Source organism: Callithrix jacchus, chromosome 3 (assembly GCF_049354715.1).
Source record: "Callithrix jacchus isolate 240 chromosome 3, calJac240_pri, whole genome shotgun sequence".
In the NCBI taxonomy this organism is placed as follows: Eukaryota; Metazoa; Chordata; class Mammalia; order Primates; family Cebidae; genus Callithrix; species Callithrix jacchus.
In genome coordinates this window covers 179672231-179681724 of record NC_133504.1, presented here as the reverse complement: position 1 = coordinate 179681724, position 9494 = coordinate 179672231, and the positions used below count along the sequence as shown (strand labels likewise).

General features: G+C 42.7%; 1 pseudogene; it reads right to left on the bottom strand.

Annotated features, from left to right (window-relative positions):
• Positions 1 to 2064: 2064 nt before the first annotated feature.
• LOC100403164 (protein deacetylase HDAC6-like) lies at positions 2065 to 5594 on the bottom strand (annotated as a pseudogene).
• Positions 5595 to 9494: the final 3900 nt, after the last annotated feature.

Here is a 9494-nt window from a genome sequence, read left to right as displayed (position 1 = left end):
TATACAAGAAAAGGCCATTTAAAGGGAATCCACAAAAATTGGGACACCTATTCAGAAAAAATAGTAAAATCAAGTTTGACTGAGAAAATGCATGATAAATCAAACTAACAGTTATAAGTTTATCTTATTTAGAAGTGTAAGCTGCAAATGCAGTCATAATCTAATTCGTAGAATAAGCAAAGAGTGGATCAAGGAGACTTTGCTGTTTCAAAGGTGAGTAAATAATTTTTGTTATACACATATGGGATCCAGATAAAATGTTCTTCACTTTCCAGCGTTACCGTAAGCATAACCTTAAGGAAAGTGCTGTTTCCTTTTATAGCATTACCTTAAGGTACGTACTGTTTTCGAAAGTATTTAGCACTTCACTCATTTTTCAAAAGCCTCCTCTTAATCTTTTAACTATCACATTATTCTCCCTGCAGATACTTTTAGTTTATCTTTGTAGTTCACCTTTTCCTCAATTGGTGTCTGGTTTAACCCTTCCATCTTCTTATCAATCAACAATTTTATGAGAATTGGGGCCTTTTCCAAGATTATTTCATTACTTTCATCAATTTTATGAAATATCTTGTAAAATTCTCGGTTCTTTTACTATTACTTTGTAATATATTCCTCAAGTTAGCAATACCGTCTCTAAACAACAGATACATTTATAAGAGCTGACAATCATTGAGAGTTTAATCGATAAGATCTTGACACAATAGGTCAGGAAACATGCTCGTATTAGAATGAAGGTGTATGTGAGGAGTTAACTCATTCTGTATATGATTATTTCATTAATGAATTTTAAAAATTAGTTTGACTTTCCCTTTCTTAGAAATTACATGACTGGGGAACAAGTGTAGGGAGAATTGAATAAAATATGACTTTCTGTCAAGAATATTTCTAAGAGTTGCATTATAGATTGGAAGCAAGAGGAGGTGTCTGAGATTCAGATATACAGGAAAAATAGACCAGAAAGCAGAAAAACGGATCAATGGCTTATTTCATGTTGCCTGAATGACATTTAGACTTTCTGAAGTTTGTTCCTGCTGGGGGCTGATACAGAGGTGACAGACATTTTGCAATAGGTAAAAATTAGTGACGCAGCCTCATCAGAAGACTCAACCAATCCTCTAGGGAGCACTAAGACCGGATGATCCTTCAGCATTGTCTCAAGCTAAGAATCAGAAAACCAAGCCTAGTTTCTACCCTTACATTGAGCAGTTATGAAGTGCAGACAGTCCAAAAAACGGGTTGTGAGTTTGGACAGATGCTGTATTTAGTGAAGGGAATCTCTATAGGATGCTGATGTGTGAGGCTGTCTACTGAATTACCCCTCAGAGCTCAAGATAAAAATAATGGTAGTAATAACTCATATTTATTGAAAGCTTATTATGCATATATGTAATCACTATTCAAGGTACTTTACCTGAAGTTTTAAAAAATTGTTATAGAAAACTTATAAAAAAGGTACAATTCTTACCCTTACTTTAAAGGTGAATGAATTACAGTTTCATTAGTAAGTGGAAGAACACTAACGTTACTCTTTATAGTTCAATGTTCCGTCCATCCACCACCAGCCAATCCTTCTTCCCAAAGCCAACTACATGAGCTACACTTCTTCAAGTTACAAGTCTTCTTACATAGCATTGCCACTACCCTCCTTTTCTTTTGCGACATATACCTTTTACAGCACATTTCATTTTTATTCTTTCTTTTTTTTGGTAACAGCTTGTGCTTTATTATATATGCAACCTTGCTATGCCTGCCAGTTAACTCCCCTCCCACCAACGTTATCCTCATGACAGCTCCCTCTTGGGGCCACTGAGCTGCTCCCCTTTCCTTCTGGGCTATTGTAGTGGTACCCCTCAAGCAGGCAATGGGCAGAGGGAGATCCACAATTAATTGTTGCAGTTCTCTTAAAAGTATTAACACTCAAATAAGCACTTTTGGGGAGTTGCAAAGGATATTCAGGATGGGATGCAGTGGGAAGTTACCCTTCATCCAAGGTACAGGCTGGAATGAGCTACGGCTGGTCTACCATGGGCCTCAGAAGGTGAAGAGGGTGCAAATTCTGGGGTTTAGTGTGGGTGGGGCATATCCTCCCCAAACTTGTTCTGGTGGGCAATGTTCTTCATACCTAGGAGAGCCTGGTGGTGGACATAGGCCTGACGGTAGTAACACCAGGTCGACAGGTGGACATAGCTGAGGACCAGTGGATGCCCAGAGTTTCCCTGGTATCAGAAATGTGGACATTGATGTAACAACCACAGTAGACCTGATGGCAAGAGAGACATACACAATTATCTTGGATTGTTCCATGGTCCCCACAAGGTTGGGTCATATCCAGGCCTGCTGCAGGTATGGGGCATACTGCCAACAAAGGAGGACACCAGGGCACTGGTGCCACAGCATGAAATATGGTCTAATCAGTGAGGACCCTAAATCCCTGCATCAGCTTCGAATCAGCTGTATCCTGACCTCCATCTGCCTCTCCTACTAGGTTCTCTTCTTCTGGGGACTGAGATTCTGGGGTCCCCTGAGGTTTGCTGCCTAGCTCCAAGGTCCTAAGACTGCCAATCAGTGTACTGGGAGATATCTGGGGTGTAGATCCCTGCACAGGTGAGGATGTGGGGGAGGTCTAGTGGTCCGTGCTCCAGGCTAGGGGAGTTTGGATCAGCTTGGTGCCCCCTGGAGCTTCCTCTGACGTAGTCTGGTCCAGTGTGGCTCCCTCCATGGCTGCCTCTGAGGTGGTCGGGGTCAGTGTAGCTCCACTTACAGCCTCCTCTGAGGTAGTCTGGCCCAGCATGGTTCCACCAATGGCTGCCTTGGAGATGGTCTGGGCCAGCATGGCTCCCCCAGTGGCTGCCTCTGAGGACTGGTCCTCAGTGAGTGCCACTACAGCTGTCTCTGACTTAGTCCGACCCAGAGTGGACTCTTCCCCAGATGATGCTGAGATGACCTTCCCCATGCCTGCTTCCAGAACCTTCTTTTCTCATGTTGTCATTCACTCAGCTAACCTAGGTTTGGCTGGGTGGGGTGCCTTCTTGGTGACCAACTCAGAACTAGAGAATCCCTCTTTATCTTTTACCTTCATGACCCGTAAGCTGGGCCAGTATCTATGATGGACTTGGATGGTCTCAGTGATTGAGGCCAGGGACCCTGATAGTGGGGGCCCTGGCAGGGTCAGGACGGTTGGCTGGTCTTCAAGGAGGGAGCAAGTGCAGGCAGCCATGGACTCTGAGATGGACGTCAGCATATAGCCACCCTCTAGGATAAGAATAATGCTGCCACTGACAAGACCTATCAGCAGGTAGGTGAGGTGGGCGTAAACCTCAGATAACACCTGGAAGCTCCCCTGCAGGTCCCCCCGTGCAGTGTCAAAGCCAGCTGAAACCAACACCAGTTCTGGGTTAAACTTGCAGGCAGTGGGAAGCACCAGGTGATGCCAGGCAGCTAGGCAGTCAGCATCAACTATGAGGGGCCCATTCCATGCCACATTGGTGGTGAAGCTTGTGCCTGCAGCTTGGCTGATCTGGCTGCTGGCACCCTCATCTCCCATGGGGAAGAAGTTGCCAGTGTCATAGCGGTGCAGGGACACATATAGCACACTGGGGTCATCCTCAAACATGTGCTGAGTTCCATTACTATGGTGAACATCCCAATCCATGATCAGGATCCGCAGGACACACCCACTGATAGCCTGGGCATGGAATGCAGCCACAGCCACGGAGTTTAAAAAGCAAAACCACAAGCTGTGTCCTGCTCCGCATGGTGTCCTGAGGTACATGCCACTGCAGCACCATTCGGAACTTCTCCTGAGAGCATGGCCTCCACCAGGCAGCAGGCAGTGCCAGTGGCAAGCTGTGCACAGGCGAAGGTGCTGGGGCAGATGTAGATAGAGTCAAAGCTGTCACGGTGCAGCTCCTGGGTTTTCATCTTCTCTGTGGCCTGGAGATGCACCACGTACTCAGCACTGTGGCAGGTGAACAGCTCGGCGTCTGTGGAGGGGCGCCGTGGCAGAGTGAGGCAGCCCCCAGCAAGCCCCAGCTCCTCCAGACGGCACATGATCCACATGATGCCCTGGGGTACCTTGGGGTGGTGGCTGTCCCACAAGTTGCAGTGATTCATCATACTTTTGTCAGAGACCAGTCCTGTGTGAGACTGTAGCACCGGTCATGTCAGGATTGGGAGCAAGGGCTCCCAGGTCCTTCCTCCTCTCTCTCTTCTACATTGTCCTCCTCCATGTTGTCCCCCTCCCTGGTCTCAGTTGATCTCACAAGAACCTCTCAGAAGGGCTCAAGGGCTTCCAGAGCACAGGAGACTGAAGCCTGGGCACTCTGGCAGCGGGCACCAGAGGACTCCAGTATAGGGCAAGGGTCTCCCAGAAGGGTGTAGAGTGAAGCACTGATGCCTTCAGCCAGGGTGCAGAGGTTGTAGCCACCCTCCAAAAACAGAGTCAGCTTGCCTCCTGCCAGACCCATGAGCAGGTGGGTTAGCTGGGTGAACCCTGCTGGAGTGGCAGCCATCTCACCCTTGGGGTCCCTTGCAGGGTATCAAATCCAGTAGCCACCAGGACCAGCTGAGGCTGGAACTCAAGGATGACCAGCAGCAGGACGTGAAGGAAAGCAGCAATATAGTCAGCATCTCTCATACCCACCTGGTTCCAAGGAATATTGATGGTATATCCTTGGCCTTGACCAAAACCTGTGGTGGACCAGTTAGAGGCCTTCAGGTGGGGCCAGAACCTACCCTGCTCATAGTGGTGGATGAAGAAATAGAGGACACAGGGGTCCTGGTTGAAGGTGAACTGTGCTTTTGACTGTGGTGCACATCCCAATCCACCACAAAGACCCTCCGGATGTGGTGTTTCTATTGAGCATAGCAGGCTGCCACAACCATGTGACTGAATATGCAACAGCCATCCATAAAACTGTGCTGGGCATGATGTGCAGGAAGCCTAATGATGCCATGCCATTCCAGATTCCAGCCCCCAGGACCACATCCACCAGCCTGAGGACAGAGGCTGAGGCCAGGCAGGCACATGAGTATGAGTTCAGATGAAAATAAACTGGGTCACAGGTGTCTGCTAGGACGTGCAGTTCTCCCTCATTCATGTACTGTGTTGTTTCCATCAGATCAATATATTCTAGGCTGATAGATACATATCAATATATCTATCAGTATATTCAACATCAGCTCTTCCTTTTCAGCAAACCAGGTCTGAAAGGACACACAGCGATCTAGGAGGCCCTCCTGGATCAGTTGCTCCTCGATGGCATGGAGCCGCTCAGGGCCTTCCCAGAAGCTGTAATCCCAGAGACAATGGAATTCATTTAGCTGCTCATCCAACACTAAGCCAGTGCCAGCCAGTGCTTCAGTCTCAAGGTTCAGATCGATCCCTTGCAGTTCCACGAAGAGGTCTTCAATTGCTTGGCCGAGCTTCTTCATTTTGCCTTTCTTCCTTACCTGGCGCTAGATGAGGGATGCAGCGGGGAACTGCTCCCTTTTTAATGTTTCACTTTGAAGTGACACTGGGAGTTCTGCCTACTTCTTCACTGCCTGGTTGTGGTGGAATCCCAGCCAGTTGAGGTCATAGTTGAGGAGGCTTCACCCCGTCTCGGTTTGGGTACAACCCCTTTCTCCTTATTATTTCCTATGAGGAAGAAATAACTATTGTTCCACATTACAGAGGGGAAGAATAAATTTTATATATTCACTCATTTGCTACATCAAAAAGTGGCTAATCAGCATTATTATATTTTAGAAATAGTACAAGGTTGGGGGAAGTCAGTAATAAATAAGTCAGACATCAGATGTTAGGTGACTTTCCCCTAAAGTCATAGACTTAGTGATGGGCAAAATCGGGGCTGACACTGGGACCATGTGATTCCAGAATCTTTGTCCTACATGACCTGAATGTTGGGTCTTTATTATAACCTTCTCTCGCCTGAATTCAAAGGAAGAAAATGTTTCTTACAAATTTCCCTGGGAGCCCCCAGTCCTACACTGAAGGCCCTAAAGAAGAGGTGACTCACTCATCAGCTTTCCTGACCTAATGCTTGTCTTCTTACTTTAATGCTTAACACATTTCCATCTTATGCTTTTAATGGTTAGCCAACAGAAGTAACAAAAAAAAAACAAAGGTCAACTGAAAATTACCTTGTTTATAATCAGCCTAAAATACTATGATTTGGGATTTTGGATAGACAATTTCAGTGCGACACCTGCTCACAGGAAGGAGAGTGAACCAAAATATCTTCAGTAGTTCTATCCCACCCTATGTGGGTGTTCTCTCCTTCAGAAAGTAGAGGACTCACTGAAATGGAAAAAATTCCAAGGTTGAATATAGGTGACGCAGGTTTTTAAAGAACCTGAAGCAATTTAATACAGAATTTCTGCCTAAAGAATGGATTTGCACAGGTAATTTATGTTCTAAGTGGATGCCCAAAAAGTGAAGATTTTTCTTCTTTCCTTTTTGAGGTTCTGGGCCTTTTTTTTTTTTGTTCATGTAAGTCAAGTGGTTCTACAAGTAGCTTCCTTAATCTCTGTGAATACATTTTAGTTATGACAGTTGTATAAATCTTTCTTCCTCAACCATCTGAGCTAATTATTAAGAAACTATCAATACTTATATATGAAATGCAAGAATATAGACATCCTGGAACAGGAAGAAAGGAAATAATCGCTAATCCACTATTTCATATAATTGTGAATCTATCACCATTTATGAATGCCTTGTTTTAGTGCCTTATATCCTTCCACGTGTATCACACAATTCTAAAATAATCATGGAAAGGATGAGTTCTACCATTTATTTTTATTGGGTTCCACTGTGTTCCAAAAGCTGTACAAAATATCTTATATAAATTATTTTATTTACTCTTTTCAATCTAAAATCAAGTTCATGTTGCCCAAGAACACCGAGATTTTTAGCGGCAGAACAAGAATTTGAATACAGGTGTGTGTATGACTAAAGATTGCTATTTTTGGCTGGGCATTGTAACTCATGCATGTAATCCCAGCACTTTGGGAGGCTGAGGTCAGTAGATCACCTGAGGTCTGGAGTTCGAGATCAGCCTGGCCAACATGGTGAAATCCCATCTCTACTAAAAACACAAAGAATTAGTCAGGCATGGTGGCAGGAGCCTGTAATACCAGCTATTTGGGAGGCTGAGGCAGAAGAATCACTTGAACTGGGGATGTGGAGGTTTCAGTGAGCAGAGATGGTGCCATTGCACTCCAGCTGGGCAACAAGAGTGAACTTATATTGCTTCAAAAAAATGAAAATAAAAATTTTAAAAAGATTGCTACTGCCGTTAATCACACTGGCTCACCATACTCCTTGTAAGTATACCGATTGCTAAAACATTACTATTAATATATATGTCTCCATACATTCTTGAGCAAGGAAGAGAGTTCTCAAAGGCACTGTGGCCTCTCAAACTCATACCATTACCTGGCGTTGAACTTGGTTCTATGGGAATGAACAGGTAAAATAAATATAGATTCTGCCTGAAAGGGATTTATGATTTGTGAGGAAATAGTACTTTGCCATTTACAGTGCTAAGGCTTAAATTGCTAAATTTCATCATCCCAACTACCTGGTGAAGTAGAAAAGAGTAGGAATTGATTAGCCTATTTTGAAGTTCCAGTTTCTTCACCTCTAAAATGGATTTTCATTTGATATAGTATCTGATATAGAATTGCCAAGTGTTATAGTAAATATAATAACTTACTTCTTAACAACGTCATCTCATGTGTATATTGGTGAATATTAGCAAGAAGTTAAAATTACAAAGAAAATGTATAGCTAAAGTGCTATTTGGGTTGAAGGAAAGTTGAGAAAGGAAAGGATGAAGGAACCATACAAAATTATATTACAAGTCTTCCATGTTTAAAGCATTTCATTTATTCTGATTTTACAGAGAGAAAAAGGCAAAGAGAAGTAAACTGTTTTGCTCAAGATTCCATAGTTAGTCAGTAATACAGCAAGGAATGAAATTCAAGATTTTTTAACCCTTAATCCTGGATTCATTCTACCATATCACATGGCTATCCCCAGAAAAGGGTATTTACTGGAAGAGGAACTTATTTCTCGGATTCAGTGAGTACTGCAGTGTTAGCTCTTAGGATAAAGACAAAATTTGTCTTTTTTTTTTTTTTGTAAATGTCTGTCACCATGCAGATTGATGACAAGCAGTATTGAATATCAAGAGATCAGTTTTCTGTAATTATAAAAGCTTTGGTCCTTTTTTGGTTCTGCTAATATTAATTATTGGATCAGATTCTATGGAATAGAATAGAGTCGATAGAGTAGACTCAGTTGAATTGAATATTTTCTACGGACTAGAAAATAAGGACAACTGTCCTAGCAGACATGTTGTATATTTTTTTGCTAAATATAAATATTAAAGAAAAACCACTTTCTTTCATTTGGGAAATCAGTGTTTGCCAGACAAAAACTTTCATACAAATCAAAGAATAGGTTTATTTATAGGTAGAAACGGGATGTTCACAGAAGTGAAGCATGGAAGTTGTAGTAGCCTCAAATACCATTTCAGGAATATTCCTGACTTTCTTCTTTTTAAGCCCATGGCAGAATAGAACTTCTGATGTCTTTAAAATTTAGGTGATGCTGGGTGAATATTTCTAACCAAGATTGTGAGAAAATGTGACAAGAGACAAGCTCTTAATCACTAGGTTGAGACCTTCCAGTTCTCTTTGAGGTATGTTTACTGCCAATGTTTGAGACAGTGGCTGCTCCATCAGGCCAGATTTCTGAGTGGCAGAAAAAGCCGTTTTTCAACGTGAAAAGCTCCCACCTTTTGCCCCTCCCTCTGCTGACCTGCTCAGACACGTAGCATGAATAAGAACTGTATGCTTGTTATTTTAAGCATTGAGATTGTGGGGTCATTTTTTTTCTTGCAATCTATCCTAGTCTTCTGACTAATATTAGAGTAGTCACGGAATATGTTCAGAGCAAAGGTTGGTATTCTTTTCCACATTCCTCTTTAACATCAGCCTTTCTTGTGCGTTTTTTAAAAGAATGTGTCTTGAACTCACAATAGCAGTCTTTGCAGCTGAAGAGTATCCTCTGTTTCTTTTTTCTCATATAGACTTTATATCTATCTAACATCTTGTCTCATTAAGTGGTGAAGCCAAATAATTCAAAGGCATTTCCAGAAGTTTCTCTTTCCCTCACTTCTAAATACAATCAGATTTCAATTTCTGTCTGTTGTGTGTCATACATCACCTACTGGCACATCTTATTTTGTCCATCACATCAGGCATTTCTTTAATTTATGCATTAGTCATGACAGTATTCTCTAAATAGTCTTTCTACCTGTAGTATCTTCGCTAATATTAGTCTCTTCACCAAGGTAGTTGTGATGCGAAATTGGCAAGTAGTATCAGATACACTATAGAAAACAATATATGTGCTTGTGTCTGGGTATGTTTATTGTATATATTTTTCTCTGCACATGTTTATACATTTTTGTGTTAAC